Consider the following 18822-nt stretch of genomic DNA (forward strand, 5'->3'; position numbering starts at 1 on the left):
CCCTTCTCTATCGATTTCCTGTATGGCTGCTCACATCCATACGTATACACATATACATACCTGGAAATGAAATAAAGGTTGCAGGACTAAAGTGGTACAGCCTTAGGAAGACTGAGAATGATTGCTATAGAGTCATTTCTAGGGAAAGAGAATATGGCAAAAGAATTCTTACATCTCATTTGCACTTTCATCATTATTAAATTTTTCTTTGGAGTTTGAGTTTCACATGATAGGTACCAGTATTTTCAACATGTATACAGTACTCTGTATGTGCACATGCTATGAATTGAGATTAGCAACAGCTCTCTGGAAATTAAGTTTTGGACATTTGACAAGGAACTGAGCCCATTTTAAATGAGGAAGAGTTACTTATGAAAGGAAGACCCAAACAATTTACTGAACATGGAGAGGCTAAGTTGGTTTCTACACAGAATCATCAATCAACACTCAAGATCTATTTGGGACACTGAAAGATACATGACAAGTTTACAAAACAGATACGTAATACCAAACTCAACCATAACAGGTTAAACTACAATCTGTCTTGTTTGTAAATATGCTAGGGAAATGATGACACAAGACTTGTCAGAGTAACCAAGCTATATGTCTGATCTGACTTAAGGCCCACTCAATGAGATAGAATTCATCCATCACACTGCTTGGGGGATCACCAACCAAAGACTAGATAGCCTAGAGGTGTAAGGTCAAAGTAAATACTACTCCCATAAAGGAAAGAAAAGTAATGGTAAAATGATGCCTAATGATGTTCTGCTATACTCATACATCAGTTCCTTATTTAGTTTTCAGTGGACAGGTTGCAATTAAAGTAAACAGGAAAAATTAAAAAACCATACATCCAGACATTAAGAAAAACAAGAGACAACCACAAAACTCTAAATGAACTATATCCAGCTGTTCACAAAGAAGAGGCAGAAGGAGTCCTCATGAAAAAGGAAACAGAGAACACTTGAAAAGAAGACCTTTCAAAAAAATTGAGTGAAGCTAACATCAACTCACACAGATTGAAGCAGCACTCACAGGGCCTACATGGGTTTCTACCAGGTTTTTTGCATATACACTACAGCTTTCTGTTTCCTATATTTATGGAAATCCTTAAAGTATCAATGAGTGGCACTATGATGCTTGTGATTACTCTTTGGCCTCTTTCATTGTTCTGTTAGGTTGGTCTGACAAGCTTAGATATGATATTTTTTTCTTTTATCATATATCATATTTTGATGTGCTTTATTATTAGCTATTAGAAGCCTGTTCATTTATAATGAAGATAAAGAAAGGGCATGGATCTCAATTGGGAGAGGAGGTGGGACAGAACTGGGAGGAGTACAAGAAGGGAAACATGTATTCAGATTTTATTGAATGAGATGAAAATGTAGATCTAGTAAAAGTGAAAATTAAAAAATAGTAGTGACTTTGCAGATATGAAGAGATGATGGAACTAAGAATGGGAAGTGTTTCCTGTTTTATATAGGTATACCTAGTCTAATCACAACTGCATCAGAAAGAGCATAGCAGTTTATGATGGGCCATATGAAAATAATAACAATCTTTTCAGACATTAACTTAATGTGGTTATTTGAAGAAAAGAAAAGGAATGCATGATCCTGGTTTGCATAAATGCGTGCGTATATGAATGTACATACACACAAACACAAACATATACACATACATATACAAACACACACAGAGGAAGAACACTTATTATAGTGTCTTAGAAGATTCTAACTACACTAAAAGACAGCTGTCTACCAATGTAAAGTCAGAGAATCCAGTAATTGTTTAGTTTATGAGGCTGAATATTCCAATAGGTTTAGCATATATTGCAATCCCAAAGAACGTAACTCTAATGCCAGGGAATGAATACACTTTCCAGTTACAGCAAGAGAAATAGGAAGAAGTGGATATTCCCACATCAAAAAAAAAACTGAATTAATGTTCTGTACATAGTTGAATCAAGGAAAATCACCCACATATGTGTTCAGTCATTTAGGTTACAGTTAATACTAGTAGTACTTGACAATCAAAAATAGAAATTAGATACTACAAGAGAGTCTTGTTTTCTAGTTAACAAAGGATTAAATGTTAATGTGCAAAAATTGCAGCATGGCTATATCAATGATGATAATGCAAAGATAAGAGTTGGGGAACTTAGGTAATTGGTGACTGTTTACTAACCACTGTGGGACTCCAAAAATCTGTACAGACTCCTGGTGTCAGGATTAGTTGTTACCTGAATCAAAGTTCCTCTTCCTGCAGATGCTTCACAGAAAAATAGAAAGGCCAGAGCCAGAAAATGGGGAAGAACGCAGTGAAAATACTTTTGGCCTGAATATACATTTGAGTTTATCTGCACCACTAATTCCTGATGAGATTGGGACCAAAAATGTTTTATCAAGGCTGAGAAAAGGGGCCTTTAATTTTTGGACCTTCCCTAAATGTCTACTGACAGTTCACAGGAGAATGTGAAAGCTACCATTTTTTAAGAGACAGAGCCAATAAGGAGTTTCCCACCCATGTTCAGACAGGTAACTTTAGCTTGATTCAGAGGACCCCCACTCAAATAAAAGATATAAAAGAAGACTGGATATTTTTCATGTCTTCAGTTGCATTCTGCATTATGTCTATAGACCCTTTTAATTGTGTCAATATCGGGTCCAGTATCATAGAGTAACATCTCTGCCCTCTTTAGAAGGTTTCCTGATGCTACTCCATAGTATTAACACCCCATATATCCCCCTAATCACAGATTGGAGATTCTACACAGTTCCAAGACAGACAGGACTACCAAAAAAAGACATGAAGATAAAACAAAGAAAGATACACCTTTTCTGCACATATCCTCATCCTGTGGAAACCATTCCCATGATCACGTCAAGCTCATTTCCCACCCACCTAGCTCCTCAGACCTCAGAGATTCCAGGGCCATGAGGCTGCAGTTCTTCCATCTATGCCTGTGAATCACTTTCTCAGAACTGCAGTTGGGAAACAGTCTGAGAGTGTCTATGTTTCCCAAGAGAACCAAGACCAGATAAGCCACCAGGAAAGGAAGGGAAAGATGCATTTCCTTGTAGAGCTGCTCACTGCACCTCTGTTTCTGGTCATGTGGTTCCTATAAACCCTTTCAAACCTAGCCCTTTCTCTTTATTAATTACTTTTGGAGTGTCCAACCCAATTTTTACTTTCCCAGTCACTCTGCTGGTCCTCCTAAGAGAACCACTCACCCACCAAGGCAGGACTGTCCCACTTCAACTCACAAATTGAGGGGACGGCCAAACAAGGACTGGCACAGTTTGAGACCCATGCCATGTGACTCTATCCCGGACACTGTTAAGGATTTTCTTCTACATTTGCAGACATGAGCCTAGCGAAACTGTCATCTGAGAGGATTTACCCAGTAACTGATAGCAGCAAAGGATAAGGCTCAGAGCCAAACACTACATAGAACTTGGGGAATTTTATGGAAAAAGGGAAGAATCAATGGAGCCAGAGTGGTCAAGGATACCACTAGAAATCATACACAAGCAGCTAACCTGGAAACACAGGGCCTAACAGTGACTGAGCCACAAAACAGGGAGCTTAACTACAATGGTCCTCTTAACCTGTCTAACAGTGTGTAGCTCAGTCTTCATGTGGGACTCTTAACATCAGCACCAGGAGCAGAATATGACTCTCTTGCTTGCATTTCAATCTTTTTTCCCTAAATGGGCTGTTTGCCTAACCACAACTTAGAGCTCATATGACAACTTGGTATGCTGAGATAAGTTGGTGTTTGTAGGAGGCCTCCCTTTTCCTGAGCTTCTTCTAAGGAGAAAGGGAGTGTAGAGAGGAGAATGGTGGGGACCTGATGTAACAGAGGGCAGAGGGAAACTATGATTGGGATGTAAAATTAATTTATTAAAAATAAAAAAATTGCTTCTGCTACATTCCATCTCATTAGAAATGATTCTAGCATATTTGCTGTCTGCAGGGACACAAAAGGATCACTAGGTACTGTAACACATTGAGCTTTAGATTTCTGGTGCTGCAAACCGCCAGGGGTCTGCCTGCACTCAGGAACTGAGCACATAGGCCGCTTTTGTCTGCCAGCCCGCCCCGGCTCAGGGCACTGTCCTGCCCAGGAAGCTGTGGAAGGAGAGAAGCCCCACAGCCATATTTGCTGTCTGCAGGGACACAAAGGATCACTAGGTACTGTATCACCCTGAGCTTTAGATTTCTGGTGGTGCAAACCGCCAGGGGTCTGCCTGCACTCAGGAACTGAGCACATAGGCGGTTCATCTGCAAGCCAGTCCATCGCAGGACCTGTGTCCTATGTGAGAATCAACAGAGGGAGTGACCCCCACCACAACTTCTTCCCTCCATAATAGAGCAGACAGAGAACACCTGGTTGACCTTGACAACCTAAGTATAGCATTGCTTGAGGCAAGACTGAGAAGGGCTCCAAAGGCACAAAAGAGGAAGCCAGCATATCAGTAATCTGTGCCAGAAGAAACCCAGTCATCCAGTGGTGCAGAGATAATCTTAAAGATCCATAGTAGGTGGAAGCACCAGCCAGTGACAATAAGACCATCTAACTCCTGGGAGAACCAGATGGCTAAAGGCAAATGTAGGAACGTTACTAACAGAAACCAAGGCATTATGGCAGCATCTGAACCCAACTCTCCAACAATAGCAAGTCCTGGATACCCCAACACACCAGTAAAACAAGATTTGGATTTAAAATCACTGGTCATGATGCTGGTACAGGAACACATGAAGGACATACTTAAAGAAATTCAGGAGAAAATGGATCAAAAATTAGAAGCCCTTACAAGGGAAACACAAAAATCATTGAAAGAAATCCAGGAGAATACAAAAGCCAATAAGGAGGAAACGCAAAAATCACTTAAAGAAATATAGGAGAACCTTGATCAACAGGCAGGAGTCATGAAAGAGGAAACACAAAAATCGCTTAAAGAATTAGAGGAAAACACAAACAAGCAAATGACAGAACTGAGCAAAAATTTCCAGGATCTAAAAACAGAAGTAGAAACAACTAAGAAAGCACAAAGGGAGACAACTTTGGAGATAGAAAACCTTGGGAAGAAAGCAGGGACCATATCAACAACAGAATACAAGAGATAGAAGAAAGAATCTCAGATGCCGAAGATACCATGGACTCAACAGTTAAAGAAAATGCAAAATGCAAAAAGCTTGTAACCCAAATTATCCCGGAAATCCAGGACACAATGAGAAAGCCAAATCTAAGGATTATAGGTATTGATGAGAGTGAAGATTTACAACTTAAAGGGCCAGCAAATATGTTCAACAAAATTATGGAAGAAAACTTCCCTAACCTAAAGAGAGAGATGCCCATGAATATACAAGAAGCCTACAGAACTCCAAACAGACTGGACCAGAACAGAAATACCTCCCATCACATAATAATCAAAACGCCAAATGTACTAAACAAAGAAAGAATACTTAGGGCAGTAAGAGAAAAAGGGCAAGTAACATATAAAGGAAGACCTATCAGAATTACACCAGATTTCTCACCAGAGACCATGAAAGCTAGAAGATCCTGGGTGGAGCTCATGCAGACTCTAAGAGAACACAAATGCCAGCAGAGACTACTATACCCAGCGAAACTCTCAATTACTATAGATGGAGAAACCAAGATATTCCATGACAAAACCAAATTTACACAATATCTTTCTACAACCCCAGCCCTACAAAGGATAATAGGGGGAAAGCACCATTACAAAGAGGGAAACTATACCCTGGAAAGAGCAGGATATTAAGCTTCTTTCATCAAACCCAAAGAGGATAACCACACACGTATAAAATTAAAATCAAAAATGTTAGGAAGCAATAACCACTACTCCTTGATATCTCTTAACATCAATGGACTCAATTCCTCAATAAAAAGACAGAGACTAACAGACTGGTTACGTAAACAGGACCCTACATTTTGCTGCATACAGGAAATACACCTCAATGTCAAAGACAAAAACTACCTTAGAGTACAAGGCTGGAAGACAATTCTACAAGCAAATGGTCCCAGGAAACAAGCCGGCGTTGCCATTCTAATTTCAGATAAAATTGACTTTCAACCTAATGTCATCAAAAGAGACATGGAAGGTCACTACTTGCTGATCAAAGGAAAAATCCAACAAGAAGAACTCTCAATCCTGAACATCTATGCCCCAAATACAAGGGCGCCCTCATTCATAAAAGAAACTTTACTAAAGCTCAAAGTACACATTGCACCTAACACAATAATTGTGGGTGACTTCAACACTCCACTTTCACCAATGGACCGATCAGGCAAACAGAAACTAAACAGGGAGACAATGAAACTAATTGAAGCTTTGAACCAATTGGAGTTAACAGATATATATATATATATATATATATATATAGAACTTTTTATCCCAAAGCAAAAGAATTTACCTTTTTCTCAGCACCTCATGGTACCTTCACTAAAATAGATCATATAGTTGGTCACAAGACAGACCTCAACAAATATAAGAAGATTGAAATAATCCCATGCCTCCTATCAGATCATTATGGAGTACAAGTGGTCTTTAGTAACAGTAAAAACAACAGAAAGCCCACATACACATGGAAACTGAAAAATACTCTACTTAATGATACCTTGGTCAAGGAAGAAATAAAGAAATCAAGGATTTCTTCGAATTTAATGAAAATGAAGGCACAACATACACAAATCTATGGGACACAATGAAAGCAGTGCTAAGAGGAAAACTCATAGCTTTGAGTGCCTCCAAAAAGAAATTGGAGAGAGCTTACTCTAGAAGATTAACGGAACAACTGAAAACCCTGGAACAAGAAGAAGCTAATTCACCCAGGAGTAGGAGAAGACAGGAAATCATCAAACTCAGGGCTGAAATCAATCAAGTAGAAACCAAGAGAACCATACAAAGAATCAACAAGACCAAAAGCTGGTTCTTTGAAAAAAATCAACAAGATAGATAAACCCTTAGCCAGACTAACCAAAGGGCACAGAGAAAGTATCCAAATTAACGAAATTAGAAATGAAAACAGAGATATTACAACAGAAACCGAGGAAATTCAAAAAATCATCAGATCCTACTACAAAAACCTGTACTCAACACAACTGGAGAATCTGGAGGAAATGGACATTTTCTTAGACAGATACCAATTACCAAAATTAAACTAGGATCAAATAGACCATCTAAACATACCCATAACCCCTAAAGAAATAGAAGGGGTCATAGATAGGCTTCCAACCAAAAAAAGCACAGGACCAGATGGTTTCAGTGCAGAATTCTATCAGACCTTCAAAGAAGACTTAACACCAATACTCTTCAAACTTTTCCACCAAATAGAAACAGAAGGAACATTACCCAACTCCTTCTTCGAAGCCACTATTACGCTGATACCAAAACCACACAAAGATCCAACTAAGAAAGAGAATTTCAGGCCAATTTCCCTTATGAATATCGATGCAAAAATACTAAATAAAATTCTTGCCCACTGAATCCAAGAACACATCAAAACATCATCCACCATGATCAAGTAGGGCTCATCCCAGGGATGCAGGAATGGTTCAATATAAGGAAATCCATAAATGCTATGCACTACATAAACAAACTCAAAGAAAAAACCACATGATCATTGCATTAGATGCTGAAAAAGCATTTGACAAAACTCAGCATCCTTTCATGCTAAAAGTCTTAGAAAGGACGGGAATTCAAGGCCCATATCTAAACATTGTAAAAGCAATATATAGCAAACCAGTAGCCAACATCAAACTAAATGGAGAGAAACTTGAAGCAATCCCACTAAAATCAGGGACTAGACAAGGCTGCCCCCTCTCTCCATATCTTTTCAATATAGTTCTTGAAGTCCTAGCTAGAGCAATTAGACAACATAAGGAGGTTAAAGGGATACAAATTGGAAAGGAAGAAGTCAAACTATCACTATTTGCAGATGATATGATCGTATACTTAAGTGACCCTAAAAACTCTACTAGAGAACTCCTACAGCTGATAAACAACTTCAGCAAAGTGGCTGGCCACAAAACGCAAGCAAATCAGTAGCCTTTATATATTCAAAGGATAAGCAGACTGAGAAAGAAATTAGGGAAATAACCCCCTTCACAATAGCTACAAACAGCATAAAGTATCTTGGGGTGACTCTAACCAAACAAGTGAAAGACCTATATGACAAGAACTTCAGATCTCTGAAGAAGGAAATCGAAGAAGATCTCAGAAAATGGAAAAACTTTCCATGCTTGTGGATTGGCAGGATTAATATAGTTAAAATGGCCATCTTGCCAAAGGTAATCTACAGATTCAATACTATTCCCATCAAAATCCCAACCCAGTTCTTCATAGAGCTAGAAAGAGCAATTCTCAAATTCATCTGGAATAACAAAAAACCGAGGATAGCTAAAACTATTGTCAACAGTAAAAGAACTTCAGGGGGATTCAGTATCCCAGACTTTAAACTCTACTACAGAGCAATAGTGATAAAAACTGCATGGTATTGCTACAATATCAGGCAAGCGGATCAATGGAATAGGATTGAAGACCCAGAAATGAACCAACGCACCTATGGTCACTTGGTCTTTGACAAAGGAGCTGAAAGCATCCAGTGGAAAAAAGATAGTCTTTTCAACAAATGGTGCTGGTTCAATTGGAGGTCAGCATGCAGAAGAATGTGAATCGATCCATTCTTGTCTCTTTGTACTAAGCTCAGCTCCAAATGGATCAAGGACCTCCACATAAAAACTGACACACTGAAACTAATCGAAAAGAAACTGGGGAAGACTCTGGAGGACATGGGCACAGGGGAAAAGTTCCTGAATAGAACACCAATAGGGCTGGGCGGTGGTGGCGCATTCCTGTAATCCCAGCACTCTGGGAGGCAGAGGCAGGCGGATTTCTGAGTTCGAGGCCAGCCTGGTCTACAAAGTGAGTTCCAGGACAGCCAGGGCTATACAGAGAAACCTTGTCTCGAAAAAAACCAAAAAAAAAAAAGAACACCAATAGCTTATGCTCTAAGATCAAGAATTGACAAATGGGACTTCATAAAACTATAAAGTTTCTGTAAGGCAAAGGACACTGTCAAAAGGACAAAACGTCAACCAACAGATTGGGAAAGGATCTTCACCAACCCTAAATCCAACAGAGGGCTAATATCTAATATATACAAAGAACTCAAGAAAGTAGAACCCAGAGAACCAAATAACCCCACTAAAAAGTGGGGTACGGAGCTAAACAAAGAATTTTCACATGAAGAACTTCGGAGAGCTGAGAAACACCTTAAGAAATGTTCAACATCATTAATCATTAGGGAAATGCAAATCAAAACAACCCTGAGATTTCACCTCACACCAGTCAGAATGGCTAAGGTCAAAAACTCAGGAGACAGCAGGTGTTGGCGAGGATGTGGAGAAAGAGGAACACTCCTCCACTGCTGGTAGGATTGCAAGATGGTGCAACCACTTTGGAAATCAGTCTGGCGGTTCCTCAGAAAACTGGACATGACACTTCCTGAGGACCCTGTTATACCACTACTGGGCATATATCCAGAGGATTCTTCAGCATGCAATAAGGACACATGCTCCACTATGTTCATAGCAGCCCTATTTGTAGTAGCCAGAAGCTGGAAAGAACCTAGGTGTCCTTCAACGGAGGAATGGATACTAAAAATGTGGTATATTTACACAATGGAGTACTATTCAGCCATTAGAAACAATGAATTCATGAAATTTTTAGGCAAATGGATGGAGCTGGAGAACATCATACTAAGTGAGGTAACCCAGTCTCAAAAGATCAATCATGGTATGCACTCACTGATAAGTGGATATTAGCCTAGAAACTTTGAATACCCAAGACATAATCCACAAATTAAATGATGTCCAAAAAGAATGGAGGAGTGGCCCCTGGTTCTGGAAAGCCTCAGTGCAAGAGTATAGGAGAATTCCAGAGGCAGATTTCTGACTCTTAAAATGTAAGAAATTAAATAAACCTGTTTATATGGTTCTTTATAGAGTTTCTTTCTGAAAGTACTGTATTGCTGCATCACCTTTCTGACCTACCTACTGCACGGTACAGTGCTTAACTAAATTAGAAGTCCATTATCATTTTCTTTCTCATGATATAGATCATATGTGAGGTTTTTCTGAGCATCCCTTTAATGACTGTGAAACAGGACAGTCCTCTGTTGAGAGATCTGTCTTTGGGAATTGCTAATTTATCTTTCTAGAAATCTCTGGGAAGCATTGGTTATTGAATCTGTTACTCCTGCATTAATCCCTGTCATCCCTAATTGCTTTATTTTCACAGAATCATCATACATGTCTTAAATATGAGAAAGTCTTAGATCAAGGTACAAAGCACATTGTCCATGAGCATGTAAGCACCTAAGAGAAATCTTATAAACCTAACAAGTGTGGGAAACTGGTTTATAAATTCTCCTGAAGAACACCTTATAAAATTACCCACATACAAACTCTTTAGTTGTACTGGCTAGTTTTGTGTGTCAGCTTGACACAAGCTGGAGTTACCACAAAGAAAGGAGTTTCAGTTGAGGAAATGTCTCCATGAGATCCAGCTGTAAGGCATTTTCTCAATTAGTGATCAAGTGGAGAGGGCCCATTGTGGGAGGTGCTATTCCTAGGCTGGTATTCTTGGGTTCTATAACAAAGCAAGGTGAGCAAGCCTGGGGAAGCAAGCCAGTAAGTAACATCCCTCCATGACCTCTGTATCAGCTCCTGCTTCCTGATGGGCTTGAGTTCCAGTCCCGACTTCCTTTGGTGATTAACAGCAGTGTGGAAGTGCAAGATAATAAACCCTTTCCTCCCCAACTTGCTTCTTGGTCATGATGTTTTGTGCAGAAATAGAAGCACTGACTAAGATACTGTGGAACCACTAAACCTGAAGAGGCATAACCCTTGGCACACAAGAGAAATGTGGAAATACAAAGACTGTGCAAACTGTTTAAATGTCTCATCCATCTGTCTTCTAAATCAGTGAATCCACATAGGAAAGAAAGAACACAACAGTACAGAGCCGGAAAAGGTTTTTGATTCTAAACATAAACTCATACTGAAATGAACAAATAATGGATAGTGCACAAATGCAGGACTAGTGGAAAATGCTTGCAGATGTACTCAAGCTTGAATAGACATTAGAGAGCTCGTACTAGAGAGAAACCCTGTAAATGTATAAAACGTAGCCAGTCCTTTCTGCATTTGTCATAACTCTAAGTATATTATAAAATCTTCTATGAAAAATATTTCTAAAATGAACAAAATGTAGTGAGTGCGTTTACCATGCATGAGACTTTGAAAGCCATTACAGGATGAACACTGGAAAGAATACATACAAATGTTGTGATTGTGACAAATGCTTTATGTGCTGCTCGGGTCTTAGAAAACATAAGATAATTAATGGAGGAGGGAGACTTTATGGATGTAACCAAAGTACTATGTCAATTTATACACTGTCCCACCATGAATACCATTATAGAACCTATACAGGAAAGAAAGTTTACGGATGTAATGAATATGGAAAAATTCTTTCTACATCGTCCTGTTCTAATAATCACACAAGGAACAAATCTTACAAATATAGAGAATGTGACAACCCAGCTGAGGTAACTCTTATAAAGGCAAACATTTAATTGGGACTGGCTTACAGTTCTAGAAGCTTAGACAGTATCATCATGGCAGGAAGCATGGCATTGTGAAGGCAGACTTGATGCAGGAGGAGCCAAGAGTTTACATCTTGATCTAAAGGCATCTGGAGGAGACTGTCTTACAAACTGGGTGGAGCCTGAGCACCAGGAGACCTCAAAGCCCGCCTTCATGGAGAAACACTTCCTCCAAAAGAGCCATGCCTCCTAGTGCCACTCCTCAGGGGTCAAGCATACTGAAACCATCACAAATACCATACTACATGTTACTGACCTGTTTTCAGAATGTGACATGAATTATCTGCCCAAAAAGAGCCTCCAATTCTATCATCAAATGGCTTAGTGCAATCCCTTCTCATCTCTTTCTTTCATAATGCTCCATGACCACAACAACTTAAAAAGAAATGCATTACATTGGCTAATAGTGATTGTATCATGAGAGGGAGGCCTGACAGGAAGCAAACATGGTGTAATAGAAAGATCACATTCTCAACCATCATCACTAAGTCGAAACTCAGTACTAAGCTGTGTAAAGGCCTTTTTTCTTCAGATTCAGCCCCAGTAATACACTGTCTCCAGTGATTCTCCAGCAACTAATATACAGAAAATATTTTGACGTCCTGAAGACTTAGAAATCAAATACATGAGAGAATGGGGAGCAATGCTATTCAAACCACAAATCAACCTCCTAATATTCATGCTTCTAAGGCTATTCTCATCCTTACATTCAATGAAGACAGTGAGATTTCTACAGGGTGAAAAGAAAATAAAAATTACAAAATGGCTAAAGAGAAACATATTGCAAACTTGAATGGGGTAGTACATGGCTCAGAACTAAAACACAATATTAGAATATTTTAGATATGAACCCGTGCAGTACGTCACATTCTTCACTCTCTGCTATGTCCTATCAGTGGGCATCTAGGGAAGTTCCCCAAAATAGAGTCTTCCCTCAGACTTGATGAAATATTATAGGGGACAATCTCAAGTTTTCATCAAAACTACAGTATAAAAACCTCAAAATGTTGGCAAAAAAAAAAAAAACATTGATCAATGAAATGAATTAAAGACATAAACATAAATATATAGGGCCACCTGATATTTGACAAAGACACCAGAAATACAAGATGAAAAAAGGTAGCATCTTCAACAAATGGTTCAGGTCTATCTGGATGTCTGCATCTAGAAGAATGCAAAGGGATGCATATTTATTGTGATGCCCAGATCATAAGGCTCCCACTGACCACCAGGAACATGCATGCAAAAGCAATGAGTCCTTTATTCAGGCCTGAGCTTGGAACCTCTAACATCTCCAACACACTGGACGGGTGTAAAAGGTCCTGAGCTGGTGAAGCCTTGCCTTATTATCACTTTTAAACTGGGTAGGAAATTTTCCAACTTGGCAGTTACACACACAATTTTTTGACATTTGAAAATTGCAGCTTGGTACATTTCTATTAGCCAGAAAGGATTTCAGCTTTGTAGGAACAGTGATTGCTAGCTTCATCACTGTATTTTGAGGTGTTCCTGGAACAAGTTGGGGTTTTCCCAGTAACTGAGTTCAGTCTAAGAGCAAGTTAAACATAAAATGTGGCCTAAAAGTAACATGAAATTTGAACATCTAAGCAGGGCCCCTCACTTGTAACCCCGCACAAACCTCAAGTGCAAGTGGATCAAAGACCTTAATATAAAACCAAACATGGGTTGGAGAGATGGCTCAGCGGTTAAGAGCACTGACTGCTCTTCCAGAGGTCCTGAGTTCAAATCCCAGCAACCACATGGTGGCTCACAACCATCCTTAACAAGATCTGACTCCCTCTTCTGGAGTGTCTGAAGACAGCTACAGTGTACTCACATATAATAAATAAATAATTCTAATAAATAAATCTTTAAAAAAAATAAAACCAAACATGATGACTCTGACAGAAGATAGAGTGGGGAAGAAAAGTGAACATATTGTCACAGAAGAATTCAGTCTTTAAATCACAAGGGAAAAAAGTATGAACAACAATTAATAAATGGGATCTCAGGAAACTGAAATGCTTAAAGCAAAGGACACCATCCTCTGGAAGAAACAGCAGCATAGACAGTAGATAAGGATTTTATCAATTCCACATCAACAAGAGAACTAATATCCAAAATATATAGAGAACTCAAGTAACTAGACATAAAAAATTAAATCATCCAATTTAAAAATGGGTTACATATCTAAACAGAGGCTTCAAAATATACAAAACTCTAACAGTCAAGAAACACTTAAAAAAATGTTCAACACCGTTAGCCTTCAGAAAAATACAAATCAAAACCACTTTGGGAACCAATTTTATACTTGTCAGAATAGGCAAAAATGAGTACTACATTAACAGGTGATGCTGGAGAGGATGTGGAGCAATGGAAACACTCCTCCATTGTGGGAGGGAGAGAAATCCTGTACAAAAACTAAGGAAATCATTGTGGCAGTTGCTCAAATTGATGGTAATGAAACTACTTCAAGATCCACCCATACTGCTCTAGGGCATATTCCCAAAGGACACACCAACCTACCCAAGGACCCTTGCTCAACCACATTCATTGTATCTTTATCCATATAGCCAGAAACTGGAATCAATCTACATGACTCTCAAAAGAAGAATAAGTACAGAAATTATGGTACATTAACATAAAGGAGTATTACTCTGAAATTAAAAGAATGACATAATGCTTCATACAAAAAAAAACAAAAAACAAAAACAAACAAACAAACAAAAAAACTCAAGAAGCTAGATTCCAAAAATCCAAAAAAAGCTAATTAATAAAATGGAGTACAGAGATAAACAGAATTCTCAACAGAATGGCTGAAAACCAATTAAAGAAATATTCAACATCCTAAATCAGCGAAATACAAATCAAAATGACCCTGAGATTTCACCTTACACCAAACTGATGGCTAAGATCATAACTCAAACGACAGTACATGTTTGAAAGTATGTGGGAAAAGATGAACACTCCTCCACTGCCGATAAGATTACAAACTGGTACAAACACTTTAGAAATCAATCTGGTGGCTCCTCAGAAAATTTGGAAATAGTTATACCTGAAGACTCAGCTATGCCACTGCTAGGCATATATCCAAAAGATGCTGCACTATTTCACAAGGACATATGCTCCAACTCTGTTCATAGCAGCCTTATTCCAGAAGCTAGAAACAACCCAGATGTCCCTTAACAGAAGCATGGATACAAAGAATGTAGTATATTTACACAATGGAATACTACTCAGCTATTAAAAATGAGGACGTCCCAAATTTTGCAGGCAAATAGGTGAAACTAGAATATATCACCCTGAGGGAGATAACTCAGACCCAAAAGCACATATATGGTATATATTTACTGATAAGTGGATATTTGCCCAAAAGCTCAGAATATCCATAATGCAACTCACAGACCATATAAAGCTTAACAAAAAGGAAGGTCAAAGTATGGATTCTTCAATCCCACTTAGAAAGGAGGAACAAAATAATCACAAGAGCCAGAGGTAGGGAGGGACCTTTGTGGGTGGGGGAGGAAGAAAAACATGGGAGGGGTCAGGATCAAGTATTGAAGGAGATGTGAGAGAAATCCAGGGGCAAGGAGAATCAATAGGAATATGTAGCAGTGGGGGTGGTGGCGAATTGGGGAAATCATCAGAACATACCAGAGATCTGGGATGTGAGAGCCTCTCAGGAGCCAAGGGTGAAGGCATTAGCTGAAATGTCTAACAGTGAGGAGATACAACCTGAAGAGAACACCTCCAGTAGATAGGCAAGCCCCCCAGTTGAGGAATGGGGTTACTTATCCATCTCAAAGTTTCTAATCTAGAGTTGATTCTGTCTAAAAGAAATGCAGGGGGAAAATGGAGCAGAGACTAAAGGAAAGGCCATGCAGAGATTACCCCACCTTGGGAACCATCCCCTCTGCAGACACTAAACCCGGACACTACTGCTGATGCCCAGATATGATTGCAGACAAGAGCCTGGTATGAAAGTGCTCTGAGAGGCTTTGCCCATACCAAAGACAGATGAAGATACTTACAGCCAACCACTGGATTGAGCCCGAGTACTCCAATGGAACAGCTAGGGGAAGGAAAGAAGGAGCTGAAGGAGACTACAACTTATTAACAAGAACAAACAGTATCAATTAACCAGAACTCCAAGAGCTGGCAGGAGCTAAACTACCAATCAAAGAGTATACATGGTGGGTCCATGGCTCCTGTCACATCTGTAGCAGAGGACTGCCCTATCTGACACCACTGGGGGCTGAGGGGGAGGGAGGCACTTGGGCCTGTGTAGGCTTAATGCCCAGAGAAGGGGGATGCCAGAGGAGTGAGGCAGCAGTGGGTGAGTGAGCACTCAGTGACATGAAGAACTCAGTGACAGACCTGTAGGGAACAGACAGATGTTGATGCACATAAACTTCAATGGCCACCATTGAGAAAGATAACCATGAACACCATAGAAAACTACTAATGAATAGTACCCCCTATAAAACCACCCACACAACAGCAGAAGATGCACAACCTTCTCAAAGGTCAAGCAGCATTCTCCAGTGTGGGCAATGCCAGAACAAGTCATCAAGGCCAGGTGGTACAAGCCTCTTATCCCAGCACTAGAGATGCTGGGGCAGCGGATCTATCAGTTCATGGGAAGCCTTATTTAGGAAGAGTTGCAGAATGGCCAGGAAGACCTAGACAATGTGGCTCAAAAGTCAACAGCAACAACATAAAAGTCTTCACACTTAGTAAAGATTACAGTTTAAAAAATGTCTTCCCTAAGACGCTGGAATGCTGACATCAATAAAAAACAGAAGAATACATAAAAGACGTGAATACTGAGATACTGCTAAAATGTTCTTACTCAAACATATGAACCAAAATCATACTGACATTTTGAAATGTAGAGACATTCTTTTGAAAATTCATAAAATGAGAAACCAAAAAGAATTTAAAAAATTATGAGAGAAGGATCAAACTGAAGAGTGATTTCAAAATATATTAAAATTACAGCAGTGCAAAAACATTGAGAGTTGACAGCAAGCCAGATGACAGCAGAGATGAATGGGAAGGCAATATAGTCAGAGTTTAATACTCGCAGAGATTAAACAAATCTTTTCAAAATCCTGCTGGCATTATTTTGGGAAATGGAGAAGATATTCACAAGAGAAATTAAAGCACTACGAAATGCTCCAAAACTCTAAGAGCAGAAAAAACTAAGAGGCATCCATTATTCTGACTAAACAACATATTAAAATTTTAATAAGGAAAACATTTAATATTAATATGATATGATAAATGATGTGAATGGGAAAGGACAGTATCCCTCACTTACAAAACCCAATTAAATTATATTTGTCTCTGTGTATTCTCACATAGAGAGTATTTTACTACCTACAAGAGGAATAGGTTGATATTATTCTCAGTTCAATTATCTAAAAACAATTGAAGTGAAATAGAATCTGGAGAAACCAATTCCATGTTATCTTTCCACTGTCACTTGAGCCTCCCCACCCCCAAATTCTTCCTCAGTCCCTCTAACATACCTGGATCCTTTGCTGCAGTTTCCTCTCTTCACTATCCAGGGCTCTCACAGGCGAGCAGACTGCCTGAGGAGTGTGACACCAGCATATGGCTAAGAGTCTTCTGAAACCACCCAGAACTTTTCATGCAACAAATATATATGACGCCTCCAAACAGATCAACCTGAGGGAGAGAGAAAATATCACAAATAAAAATGTGTCTTTTCCTGTAAGGATTTGAATGTACTCTGTGAGATGTAAGATTCATTCACTCACAGCTCAGACACATGCAGAGTCATTCTACCACAAATCCTGGGGAGGAGTTGGGGAGACTGCAAGAAAAGTATTGTCACCCACAGAAACCAGACTGCTGCACTTGTCCAAAGGGAGATCTCTCCTAAAAGCCCTTTCAGCAGCGTCTAGGTATTCCTACTCCTCCTACAGGAAGTCCACAGTCACAGCACTAAATGTTAGCAAACCCTGAAATAACAAACAACTGTTTGGCCACATGTGTAAGGGCAGAGTGCTTTCCTTCAACAAAGAAGACCATTTTGTATTACAGGTGAGTGACTATAATTATTCAAAATAGGCTTTATAAAATGTTATTTTAATCTATTGTGGGTTTTCTAATTATACAAATAGTGTGGTCTCATACAGTCACATAGGAATATTGTGTTTGCCTAGACTTCAACACATGAAGACACATTCATGAATGTTGTACTTCCTAAAATGAATACAACTTAGATGAAAAATATATGGGCACTAAAAGTCTGTTCCTAAATGATAATGCTTACATCAGTTACGACTGTCCTCGATAAAGTACATTTTCCACATTAATAAAATCTGCAGTGTTTCCTCGAATAAGTGCAATATACAAAGCTGTCTATGTGGATGCCTATTAACCAGGGCCGAAGGCGTTCTAAACAAGCAATTAGTAAAAGAAGGGAGTTAGAAAGCACGGAACTTACATTCCTGGAGCTTTGTAATAGACACAACAGCAAACGCAGATAATGCAACTGCTCTGCCAGCTTCTAGGATGAATGGAAAATCCACAGCAAACCCCAGTTCTTAGGACCTGAAACTTCTGGACGATGTGAGAGCGGCGTCCTTAGAGCAGCTGCGGAAAACACGCCTGTTCTCTGCCCCAGCCCCGCGGCTGCTCCGACCTGGGAGGTGCCAGGGCCTCCGGGCTGCAGCTCCGGACGCTGCGCTGCTGACCGCGGCCTCTCCCAGGCCAACAGCCGGGAAACCGGGTCTGGGGAGAGTTTCCCCGGGGCCAGAGAAATCTAGGGCACCGGCTCTCTCTGGGAAACCAGCAGACAGTTAGGGACCGCGAAATTCATTCGGGTAGAAGGGGAATGGAGGGTTTTCCTGTCACTCTGGGCTGGATCTTTGGAGCGGATCTCGCACACCCGCCCACTAAACCCTGGTTCCGGTGACGTAGCTCCTCTATAGACTATCAGCACTTAATTGTTTTTGTAGAGTCCACCCAGCTTTTTTCTTTTTGCTTTTTTACTTTCTGGGGCCTTCCTGTAACCTCACCCCGCCTCTTGCTGTGCCTCCCAGTCTCCTCTTGAAATGTAAATATAATGTAAATGTAGAACTTGCT

The 18822-nt window shown here is 39.7% G+C and overlaps 1 protein-coding gene across 2 annotated transcripts in view; it reads right to left on the reverse strand.

Annotated features, from left to right (window-relative positions):
* The window catches only part of LOC127673899 (zinc finger protein 665-like), a 118976-nt gene extending 100364 nt beyond the window's left edge, over positions 1–18612 (reverse strand). For both annotated transcript variants that reach the window (XR_007975250.1, XM_052169662.1), the window contains exons 1-2: positions 18182–18612; positions 17238–17397 (exon numbers count right to left, since the gene is read on the reverse strand). The gene's annotated coding sequence lies outside the window, so the exon portion shown is untranslated. The remainder of the gene's footprint in view (positions 1–17237; positions 17398–18181) is intronic.
* Between the last annotated feature and the right edge of the window lie 210 nt (positions 18613–18822).

The sequence above is a fragment of the Apodemus sylvaticus genome, chromosome 23, assembly GCF_947179515.1.
Source record: "Apodemus sylvaticus chromosome 23, mApoSyl1.1, whole genome shotgun sequence".
NCBI classification, from domain to species: domain Eukaryota; kingdom Metazoa; phylum Chordata; class Mammalia; order Rodentia; family Muridae; genus Apodemus; species Apodemus sylvaticus.